This window comes from Elaeis guineensis, chromosome 13 (assembly GCF_000442705.2).
Source record: "Elaeis guineensis isolate ETL-2024a chromosome 13, EG11, whole genome shotgun sequence".
Lineage (NCBI taxonomy): Eukaryota > Viridiplantae > Streptophyta > Magnoliopsida > Arecales > Arecaceae > Elaeis > Elaeis guineensis.
In genome coordinates, this window is record NC_026005.2 from 4,109,649 (window position 1) to 4,122,640 (window position 12,992).

The window sequence follows — 12,992 nt, forward strand, 5'->3', positions numbered from 1 at the left end:
AATAAACATGGTTCCATAGCGAATATAAATGGTAAGCAAGGCTTTTGGTGGCTGCTTGATGTTATGGGTGCAAATGAGCCAAGTTGGGCAGAGTGCCTAAGCTGCTTACTGGGCAGAGCGCTAAGCTACTCATGCTCAGATTGTTTTGTAAAATAGCTTGACAATGTATGGTCTAACTTGCCCTATTTGCTAACTAATGAGGCTTAAAAGAGGTTGTTATTGAGTGGAGAGCTTCAATTTATGCTTGCAATCCAAAGTGTTGGTGCTCGGCTGTTTATGACTTGAGTTTTAGATGAAGTTTGAGCTTTTTGCTCATTTGCTAATTGAACGTACTCACTTGAGCTGAGGCTGAGCAAGAGTTCATGTACATCTTGGTTCAGTCACAGCTGTACTTAATGTTAACATGAATGATATTTTTTTAAACCATCTTGGATGCTTAGTAGGAATGAGAAATCTTGGATTTGTATGCTATCATTTTTTTGCTTGTTGACTCTTTTGTGGAAGCAACTATTAGGTGTCATTGTAAGTGTTAGAAAGAAAACTTATGATAGGATCGGTATATCATTTTGAATCTACATGGGTTTTCTATAAGAATTAGTTGATTTGGATAACTTTTCAAGGTAGCAAAAATTTTTGAAAAGATAATTCTTGAGTTACAAGTGATATGGTCCAAGATGATCTGCTTTTGCCCCAACCTTGGGAGTTACAATCTAGGAGTTAAGTTTATCAACAGGGAGGCTTGAAGAACTTAAAAATGGAGGGGTTCGGGATGGTGACAATGGTAAATCTGTTAGCAAGCGTGGTCCAAGGTGTACAGACCCATCATTCCTTTCCTCTTCAGAACTTTTCGTAGCCCTGTTTGAAATGAACAAAAACTTGCATGCAGAAGAGCATAGTATTTTTCGAGGTAATAGATACATCACATGTAGTAAGCCTATTATTTTTGCTGAAAGAACTATTAATTTGCCACTAAATCAGCACTAGTTGCTGAAATAGTTTGACATGGATTTTTTCACTCCTTGAAAACAGTGGTCAGTGTCACTTGGTAAAGTGGGAAACTACTTGAAAACTCGCATTTATGAAGATTTGGTACTTAACCATAGGGGTAATTAGATTTGGATTCCATCTATGCTGGCAAAGTGGATGTGGTTGTTTGGGATCAAGATATTACCTTTAGAAACAAGTTAATGGAGTTTAGTATAGGATTATTTTTAGTGAGTGGAGTTTTAATCAATTAGGAGTTATCTTCACTCCATCAGAAGTACATGTGAGGGTGACATTGGTTCCAAATGAGTTGAGTTTATATGCCTATCTAACTTATGTTACCTATGGGTTGAGTTTCATGCTACCACGGACTCTTTAAGTTGCAGCAATGCCAGTGGCAATGTGGAGTCCATATTTGTTGAGAAAAGGTTTTTTTTTTTAATTTATTTTTTTATTATGTACATTATATGGAGTATATCTAAAGGCAGTTTCTGATGATGGCTTGCTCATTCTGAATTTATTTTGAAAGTTGATGGTCATGTTGTTCAATTGTGTTTGAAGGTGCCTATTTAAGGTGGAAGGAAAGTTTCTTGTATAATGTTTTGAGTTAAATCCTTTTGCTACTTTTCTGGAGATGTTGCTTTGTAAATTATATGCAAATATATTAATCTTTGCTGAGAACATGGAGCTAACAACTAGAATATGGAGGAACTTCTTAAAAGCTAATCATCTGAAGTTAGTAGAAATAAAATGGCATATGTGAATGCAATTTTCTTTTTGTTAATCGCAAAGATGATATTTTTGTCTAGTTGAAAGACAAGATATAAGGTATCCGAGTATTGTCATTATGGTTATCTTGGATACCACCCACCCCCCCCCCCTTTTTTTTTTTGATGTAGTGAGAGATCAAGTTGTATGTCTAAATTGAATAAGTGGCTTGTGGATGGAGTGAGAGGTGCTTATGGGTTCTCTGTTATTGTTCCATGACTTTTAGACTTATGGCACTACTAGGATCCAAACCGTTGGAGCTAGAAAGAGGGTTCAAGCACAAAAGATGAGCATTATAAACATGAAAATAATTAGGTAATGTGGCATAAACAAGAGGATGGATTGTATAAGTCTTGTAAAGCAAGCTGGATTATGGCAGTTGAGGATTTGTTTGGACTAGGATGAAGTAGTGGAAACTATAACATGGATGAAAGATATGAGGGAACTTGGAGAACCTGACAATGATGATAGCACCTTCAGGAGTGTTCGCGGCAGTAAGATATCAGGGAGATGTCTCTAAGTTGCCGGTTTGAGGTCTGTTGGTCACTTTTTGTTTTTTCCTCCCATTCTCTTCTTCTTCTTCTTTTTATGGTTTATGCCATTGTTCCTTGCTTTAGGAGGATACAGTGTAGAGTCCCTTTTTTCCTTTTTTGGAGCTTTGTTTTCCAAAATCCATAGTAGAAGTGCTTATTGAATCAAGATCTCATAATTCCTGTCATTACTCTTTGGAGCTATGAACCTCACTTAAGAGTCTAGCTCTTTGTTAGTTGATGACTTAAACAAGTTTGCGGTGATTGTTATTTGGATGCAATACATCAAAACGTTGATCATGTTTGAGCAGATGAATAATGTATTCATTACCATTGATACTAGTTTGCTGGGTGTCTGTGTTCTTATTTTCCCAGACAGGTATCCCTTTGGTGTATAGCACATAATGAAGTTGGCAGTGTTAGGGTTATGTGAAACTTTATGTGATGTAGAGAACACTCATAGCGTATGAAGAGTAATATTGAGTTATTTGACACTGCATAGCAGTTGGTTGTGCCATATTATAATGGACCCAGTGGTTAAGAGATTGATTTTGTTTTATTTTCCTTAGGGAGGATGAAACTTTGTTCAGGATATAAAAGGAATGCCTTTGATGCATATGTCAATAGGCTTGAACGATGCATAGGATTCTGTTTCTGAAAGTCTCTAGTGCAACTTTGATGGTAGCACAATGGGCAAGTTTGTCAGGTTAGAATTATACTGGATTGATGCCTTGACAGCAACTTTCTTATCTGGATTTTCAGTGGAGTCAGATATTCTTGCTTAGATTCCAAAGAGAATATATCTGCTTTCTTCTATTGGTGGATGCTTGTTACCTCCTAACATGACAATCAAGGGTGTCTGGTTGCTTGGAAAAGTCCTGCATAAATTGAAGATAAACACTAACTCAAGCATCATTCTTCATAAATTGATAGCTTGGATAGTGGTTGATCACCTAGATTTTTGGGGCGATCTGTCTGCTATAAGTGTTGTTTGAGATAATGAGTTTGCTTGTGATTTCCACTTGGAAGTTTTTTTTTCTCCCTCTTTCTGCCTTTTCCTTTTAACCTTTCCATGTTATTGACTTAAATTTTTTGCAGATGAGTTTTCATGTTTTGGTTCTTGTTCTACGATTTTTTGGTTTGTAGTAGTGATGCTGTTAAGGGTGGTGATATCTTCTCCAAGTGTCTTGTACGTTGTCAAGAGTTTCTCCCAGGATGTCAAAGACTGCTAACTTTTTTGGACTCTGGAGGTGGAGTGAGGAAAGTGTTAATGTGATATGGAAGTTACTTCGCTGTAATGCCACATCTTCTTTTGTTTGACTGCAGTGTTTTGTTGCATTGACTTCTATCAATTGCATAAACAAAACTTCTGAACTGGGAGAGATTTGCTTCTTTAGCCTTCATGTAATGCAGTTTGCAATTCCATACACTGTCTTGGGCTTGTGCGATCGCAATCACAGTCTGTCATACAATGCATGGATGGTTATGATTCACTAACTGCACCTCTCTAGTTGAGGTCCAAATTTTAGAGAATCTTGACCACTAAACTTTATATATATATATATATATGCTTTTTTACATTTTTATTTTCAGGTAGGGTATGTTGACAGTAGGCAAGCCTCAAAATGAATACCTTTGCAAATGTGCAATCAAAAGCCTCAACAGCAAGAACCAGAGCAAGGGGAGGAGGTTGGTAAGAATCTCCTCCTGGCAGATGTGAGTGGCTTTGATGCTTGAAGTGCTCTCTTATTCTATGCAAAATATTCTCGAGAATAGGAAGTGTTGGATTATATTAAGAGGCTCCCCCTTCTAACGGAACTTGGATAACCCTGCAGGTATAGATGGCCAAAAATAACCCTTTCCAAGCAACTCAGAGTCCAGTATGTCACAGAGAACTTGCTGTGGATTTTGAAGTAGCACAACTAAGCCTGCCAAAGTGGTCTCTTAGTACAAATCCAGCACCCGTAGCAGATATTTTTACCGACCATCAAAATTTTTCATCTTCTATGCTCACACTCTTTTCTCTAGTATTGAGAAATTCTTTACCCATGGACCTCAAAAATTCCTTAAGTTTTTAGTATCTACCATATTAGTCGGCCACCATGCGGTATCAGGGATCCCCACCTTTTCAGATAGCCTCTGTCGAGCTACAGTATGAATGACACCTTCAATAGAGTTGATATTTAGATTAGCTCTGCACCGATCAATGAGTTCTAACCAAATACTACTGGTATATGGATAATTAGTCTAAACATGTCTCATGTCCTCCTATCAAATCCCTGTAGATATCACAATATACAATAGGAGGGTACCAGGTTTCAAGGACTTCCATTCTCCAACACAATTGAGGTAGATAATTACTTGATTTATTTCTTCGCCAACACAATTGATCTTTCTAACAACCATCTGAAAGAGGAACTTTCAAGATGCCAGAAACCACATCAGGATAAAAACATTGAAGCTAGTTTCTCATAATGTCAACATTTATCATCAGCGATCATATCAGATAATTCGATTCCTTGCAATTTTCCAGACTAAGAGTCAAAGGTAAGCTGTTGAAGTGTGTGGTAGATTATGAAGGCTGATTCCAGAGATTTAAAAGTTCACCTTGCCCACGGTCCAAATGAAATAATTTCTGATCCATTGTCTCCTCGGCAAATAGCTTTCCACATTGGTGAACATCTTCTATAAGTAGAGTAGCTATTCCAACTTCCATGAAGCCCACCTTACTGCACAGTGTATTAGGTTGTATAACAGTATGTACTGCTTCACCTAATAGGTCTCTTCATGTAGCGCACAGAGAAAACAGACCCAAGGTACCCATCTCCTTGGGTTCACCGATATTTTTCCAAGAAATAAGATGCAGTTTTCTTTGGTCTCCTGAATGACTCCGAAGGAATGCTTTATACTCGAGTTTGTCCGGTGCCCTTTATGGCACCACACAATGACTCAAAAGTATAAAAATGAGCAATTTTTAATCCATTAGGTATATGTTGATAAACCTTCGTCCAGCGCTCATTAACAACTTTGTTAAGCTTCAACCAGATCATCTTAGTACACATAATGAAAAGAAAGTGGAGCAATGGGCGGCCTTGTCATTAAGTCAACATAGGAATCAAACGAATGTATAAGAGAGCCATTACATAGGATAGAGAATGCAGAGCCAATAACTTGGCCTTTGATCCATGAAATAAAGCAACTAGAGAGTGTAATCTTCTCCCTTGTTGCTGGTTTGTGTAGCTATAACACTTCAAATGTACTTAGGTGTGCTGTCGGCTTGAGTCTGTTGTCCTTGCTTTTAATATATTAAGCTTGGCTTCTCTTTCTACCAAAAATGAAAAAATAGAGAGTGCAAAACTATGAAGAACTTGCCACGAGAAAGGCCAATTAAGCCTATCGTTCCATGCCATCTTTGACTGCCATGATGACCTTAGGTTTTAGGGCTTCGTTTAGTGAATGAAGGACCTTCTGTGCTAAAAAAATATTCTCATATGTTCCTATCTTGCATGGTTGCACCTTGATTACTAGAAATTAACTTGGGAAGAAAGCGTTCCGACCGATGCACTATAATTTCAGCCATAATTTTATAGAGAATGTTAAGCAAGCTAATAAACTTCAAATCTTTAGGAATTAGAGGGGTAATTTTCTTGGGAAGTAGAGCCTTAGAGTTTCCTATCCTAGCTGTCCCATTTTGATACCTTGAATTGTCTTTTGTTACTACTATTTGAGGTTATGTTTCTATGTTTCCTTTGTAAATGGACGTTATAATTAATGAAAATATGAACTCCTTTATCTTAGTGCAAATGAATATTGTGGCAATGCGTAGTTTATCTTATTGATGGTTTTACATAGTATTCACTTTGATACAAAGGGGAAGACAAAATTCTATATATTATCTTGTGGCATTCTTTTTAATAATAACAAAAAGGAGGAGAGAAAATGGTATGGAAATATAGGTAACTTGACTTTTCTTATGACTTGACTTATTTTATAACTTGACTTTTCCTAAAACAAAAAGAAAAGGGAAGTAATGTATGTTGTATGCAATTTAATTTAAATGTATGCTGTATGCATTTTTTTTTTGTGTGTGTTTGATTGAATTGGCATAAATTACAAGAAAATGGGGAGTATTGTAACATGAAATCTTACAATTGTGAAATTGCATAATCTATAAGAAAAAGGTGGAGCAATGCAATTTTTTTTCTTTAAATCTTGAATCTTTTAGAAATAATGCTACCTTTAAGAATTAGTTATCCTTTGTATTAAGTTTTTATTTTGTTCTATTACTTGGTAGTCAAAGAGATTTGTCATCATTCCAAAGAAAAAATTTTTGATCCAAAGATTGATTTGGATGATGTCAAAATGCTTGAGTACAAATGGTACTAATACAAGCTTGAGAGAATGGTTGTAATTTTTATGATGCTCAAAGATTATATGCAAAATTAAAAAGAAATCCTCTCCAAAATAATCAAAGTTCAATGTTCTCCAAAGATTTCAACAAGTGTTGGAGGAGGAGAAAGAAGAAAAAGGATATGATACGTCTACCTTGGCTGGCTGTGGAAAATAATAAAAGATAGAAAATTCATTCTCTTATTAACTATGAAAAAAGGAAAGAAAATAGGCAAGCTTTGAGATAATTTTGGCTGTATTTAAATGTCTCTAGACCGAATTGGAAGGTATTTGCAGCTCTTGGGTTCAAATAGATTTTAGCTATGGCTCAATCAATAAATTCTCTGTCAAGAATGGTAAGTTGTTCAAAATCGACGGTCTCTAAAATCCTCCTCATTGGTTGCCAAGGATGGAAGGCTAGGTAAGAAGAAAAATGAATAGAAACAAAAAAGAAAGTTAGCCCTGCCCTCTCCATTTCACACCATTTGTACTAGTCATTTTAATCCTCTATTACCACATAATGGTACACCCACTACTGACTCTCTCTCTTTTGGCCTGCAGTAGCATAGCATAGGTGAAAGTGTAAATTAACTTATAGGATACCAACAGTGGCTCATCTATTGGATGGTGGTATACCTATATCTTTAAACCCTAGTCTCTTCATCATTTGTCTGAAGATGCTGGTCCATTAAAGTTAGTAGATCCGTAGGAGTACGTTAACTTCTCATTTTGAGCTATTAGGTCTCTTTATAGTATTCTATTACCATCTGCTGCTGGTTTTCATCACCTCATTGTATCCATCATATTTTCTAATATTGCTAAGCTCCCTCTTCTTGTCTCTTTATAAAGAACTTGAGTACTAGTTAAAAATTTAAGGGCTTCAGTATTTGAATCTAATCATAAGTTTTTTCCTCTTCCTATCAATGTAAGATTTATCTGAAATTTTTGCTCTCTGTTGTTGACTTTATTTATTCTATGTTTAAACATTGCTGCAGCTAAGAACTCATCTCATGCTTTGATGATTAATATTCATAAGTTTCAGTTTGTTTAGTATAAAATAAAGAGAATTTATAACTATTAATGTGATTTTTTATCTTTTTACTCCATATTATTGTTGTATATTTTCTGTATCGTATTTTTTCTTGATTTAGAGAAAGATCTAGATTTTTGACACACATGGGATAAATTTTATGATGGTTAGATTCGTATGTTCTACTTAGCCAATCCTTTTTGCATCATTTGTTATGGTTTTTGCTATCCATCCAAGCACTCATTGGGTGCAAATAATATTCTATGATATTCATGTGAGTAGGTTGGTTCCGTAAAGCTCATTATATGCCTTTCAATATCACTTGCATGTTTTAACTTTTCAAATTTAAGGAGAAAAGAAAGCTCCATGGGATGATGCCTTTGATCTTTTCTTATTTTGCTTTTAGTATTTAGAAAACCTTAAAGGCAGTTTAGAATATGTTTGCTATTTGTAGTTCATAGGCAATATCATAAGGGAGGAAACCTCAAGTGTGGGGCATAAAGGCTGAGATCAATAGATGAATAAGTTAGCAAGAGATCGGAAGCAAAAGAGCTTCACCTTTTCACCTGAAATAGGGCAGAAGGTAGTGTGATACAAGGAGAGAAAAGAGGATGGGATGGATGGAAAATATCATGGATTTGATGTAAATTGGTCTTGTTGTTTCTTCCATCAACTTATTTTTTTAGATCCGCATTCGATCTCATAAGTATGAAATGGCAAAAGAAGCACCCAATAGGATTAGTATTCAATGAGTTTTCACTAATAAGTGTTGCAATTGCAAATGTTGTGCATGAATTTATTGTTCCTTCTTAATATTTGAAGGTGGATCAAAAAAATTCAAGAGTCAAAAGATGCTGTCATGATGGTTCTAAATCTGGTTATACTCTATCAGATTTGATTATCTATTTAGGATTAGCCTTATGAAAGATAACTAACCAATCATCATTAGTAACAAGAACAACTAGATATATTGCAAGATTTTCAAATCTTGACTAACTACCTAAATTCTTTTTGCCTCAAGTTCTCCTTCTAGATCCTTTGACAAAAATTTGAGAACCTCTCTTGAGTATGGTTTGCTTGGATTTCGCTGCACACCACCTCCATAATTCAAGGGCTATCATTTTGGAAACATGGAAGAGGGATCTTTAGCTCACTCTTTATTATACAAGATCTACAGAATATCTAATAGGATAGAGAACCCAATAATCACTTGCCAAATAAAATCAATCAGTCCAGATCACCATGAACAAGAATAAATAATACTATAGAAATATATTATAAGAAGAACAAAACTGAGGAGGATAAATTTGAAAAGAATAAGTAAATTTTATTAATAAAAAAATTAAAAAAGTCAAGCCAATAATTTTAGTTTTTACTCAAAAAATGCCGCATCGTATCTATCAAACAATGCACATACCAAGATCCAGAGAACTCCTTTAGCAAGTCAGAGTGACCCTTTATATAAAGGCTGAAGACTAGTCCTCTTCAAACTCAAACAAGGACACTATTGATTGTTTTTTAATACGGAGTTTTTCTAAAATATATTAAAACTCAAAAATCAACTTTTCTCTAACCCAAAATCAAGTCACTTTTACTTCATCCAAAATAATTAATAAACTAGAAATATATTTTTTTACCTAAATAGGATAAATAATTGTCTGTCAACAATTACTGTACTTCTTAATCTAATGTACAACTACTATTGCTTCTCTACTTTAATAAATTTCATGATTAAGATAATGATACTCTTTCGAATAAGCTTTAGTATCTTAAGATTATGAAGTGGCCATGAATATTAAAAATTAAACATATTTCAGATAATAATTTTTGCAAAATGTACCTTTTGGTATCTAAAGTTAGTAGCATATTGAAGGGATGGTATAGGGTCATGACCCATAATGAATTTAGACCTATTCCATATAGAAGAAAAAGAGTTGACCATATCCTTTCAAATGATAGCACAGTTTTTGGTAAGCTTCCCAAAAGCTGAGAATTTGATCTTTTTAAAGTATCTACTAATAATGAAGGATCTCCAAGAGGTGGGCTCCTTTTTAAGAAATCTCCATCCCCATTTGGAAAGAAAAGCAACATTAAATTCATTAAGACCCTTGATTCTTTGCCCTCCTTCATCCTTAGATAAAGAAACTCTCTTCCAATTTACTCTTAAGGATAATCCATTTGCAAGATCAAAGTCTTTCCATGAGAAGCCTATCTCAATCGATCAATATTTTTGATGCCATATTTGCAATTTAGAGGTGAAAGTAGAATGGATAATATCCATCCAGATTTATTTTCATATCTGAATGAAATCTGATACAAACAGAAATTTGAGGATCCGACTAATATCTATACCTGTATCCATATTGTTAAAAAAAAATGGATATGAATATGGATAGATAACTATTTGATCTGTATCCAAATATCTGAATTTATTTGTAACCCTATATAATTTTATATAGCACTTATTAACTTTTAAAAAATATATATAATTATATAAATGTGCTATTAACTTGATTTATCATCTATTTAGTAATATCTTTGATTCTATAGTCTTAAAGTTTAATTATTCAACTTATATCCATAATTATACTTTTAGTATCTAAATTGTATCTGTATTTGTTTAAAATAAATATAGATATGAATTGTTGTATCTGAATAATATATGTATTTGAATTTCTCAGACAAAATAGATATAAATATGGATATGTTGGTACCGTATCTATATCTAATCCATTTTCAATCCTATAGTAATTTGAAGAGGGATATGTGGTAGACCGACAAAGTGAAAAGAATAGCATTAATGAGAGTGAGTCTACCTCTAAAAGAGAGGAGTTTAGCTTTCCAAACAACAAGCCTAAATTCAACTTTTGGGATTAGAGGAAACCAATCAAATTTGGAAAATTTTTTGCCTTTTGGGAAAGGCCCTAATACTTGAGTAGGAGATGGGAGGGTTTACAATTTAAGAAAGAAGACCAATCCTTAGCTTAGACCATATTTGGATTGATGTGCAAGATGGAGCTTTTTCAAAAATTAATTAAGAGGTCGGACATTGATTCAAAGACATAAAGAATGAGCTTAAGAGAAGTTAAGTACTCTTTTGTGGCTTTAGCAAAAATAAAGATATCATTTATACATTACAGAATTTTGAATCCATCAAGACAAAAATATATACTCAGCCCTGCAAACAGATTGCATTGAGTTGACCTATCAAGTAGTTTAGAAGAAGAATCAGTAGTAAAAATAAAAAAAGTGGTGATATTGATCCAATTCCTAATATGCTATTAACATTGGCCACCACTTTAGAGGGAGAAAGGATGTTACTGATCCATTGGATCCATTTTGGTAGGAAGCCTTTATGAGTAAGCAATCTTAAGAGAAAATCAATATTGAGCTTATCGAAGGTCTTAGAGAAGTCTAACTTGCTGATGATATTTTTTGAAGGGTCCTTGCATGCAAAGAAGAGAATTTTATGAGCATGGATAATGTTATCCATAATTGAACGACCTTTGATATAGGCAGCTTAAGCAAAATCTAATAAAAAATCCAAGAAATGATAGGATAGTTGGCCAAGTTTTTGGAAGTGATTTTCATGCAATCATTGATGAAGCTAATAGGACAAAAGTCTGAAGGATTATTAACAACGTCTTTTTTGGAGATGATGGCAAGATAAGCATAATTGATGCAAGAAAGGCTTAAGTTATTCTTATGGAGCTTATTGAAAAGGGCCCTAATGTCAAAGGTAATTAGACCCCAGAAGAATTGAAAAGGTAGATGGAAAAAATATTTGGGTCTAGACTCTTATCTCTATTAAACTCGAAAACAGCTTCCTTAACTTTATCAAGTGAAAAAGGTATATCATATCCTTAAGATTTGGAGGGGGAGGAAGGATACAACTAATCCCAATCAAGACCGATATGGGCATCAATGTTGAAGATCTTCTTAAGGAGGGAAGTGAAGATATTCAGAATCCCCAAGATCCTTGATGAATTGCCCGTTCCAAAGAAGATGAGAAATTCAATTGAATTTTCTCTAAAAATTGACTACTTTATGAAAGTAAGTAGTATTATTATCATCTTCCTCAAGCTATTTCACCTTGGCTCTCTATTTCCAATAAATCTCTTCATTCTTATGGATAAAAAGAAGCTTCTCTCTATAAGCTATTCTTTCTTCCCAATTTGAGGCTAGCAAGGGGTAAGTTTCTTTCTTATGGTCCAACAAAAAGATCTTACTAAGGAGATCATTTTTTGTGGCCTTATCTACTACCTTAATTTTTGCATTTCATGCCTTGGGAGCTGCTCTAGTTTTTCTCATCTTCAGCACAATGGTGGCAATGACATCATTAGTTGGAAAGATAGAATTCGCCACAACATCATTGATAGAATCATTAGATAGCCAAGATCTTTCGCATCGAAATGGGCCTTTCATAGACCAACTCATGACATTTGTTATTGGCAATTGTCATCTTAATGCTTTTCTATATCTAAAGACTTAGTAGAATGAAATGCATTCAAATTGATTTCTCCTGTAGTATATGCCCGCTTGGATTTCTCTTTAAATTTTTGAGCTTGTATTAGTACTGCATTGTCAAGTTCTTTTTCTCATTTTTAGAGAAAGCAAACCACTAAACCTAGTGGATGTCCAGTTGGTTAAAACATTGTATTATAGTTATTTGATTGGTATTATTTTGTCATTTGACGCTCAGAGTTAGACTTCATTTTGCATTGGACTCGGTTAAGTCAAGCTCGGTCTTTGAGCTTAAGCTCGAAATTAATTTCAAAACGAAGCTTGAAGAGACCACAGCATCTAGGCTCAATTACACCCAATCAAATAGGTAACCCGAGGGGGAAAACACAAGGGGGAGAATCTGGTCCATTGAGAGACTCAGCGTCCGCTCCTTCCGGCGATCGTTAATGTACAGGCGTGTGTTTGTAACGGCGGACGGCACCAACAGCAATGTCCACGTGTATCGCATGGGGACCTGGAGCAATTTCTAACTTTCTACTCCTTGGAGTCGATCAGTCGAACCACACCCGCGCAACCGTTCAACGCGGTGCCGCGCACTTCCCGACCGCCCTCCATTTCCCCACGTGCGCGCTGACGCATCGCGCTACGACGAAGCCAGCCGTTGTCGTGTCCTCACGAAGTCCAGATAACCTATAACTCATCACCTCTCAACCCTTCATCCCGATATTTAAATAATTTATAAAACAATCTTATTGGCCGAGTTACTTATTCCAAAATTCTCGAGTGTCCACCAGACCGGATCTCCCTTCCTTAAAAGCAAGCGACGC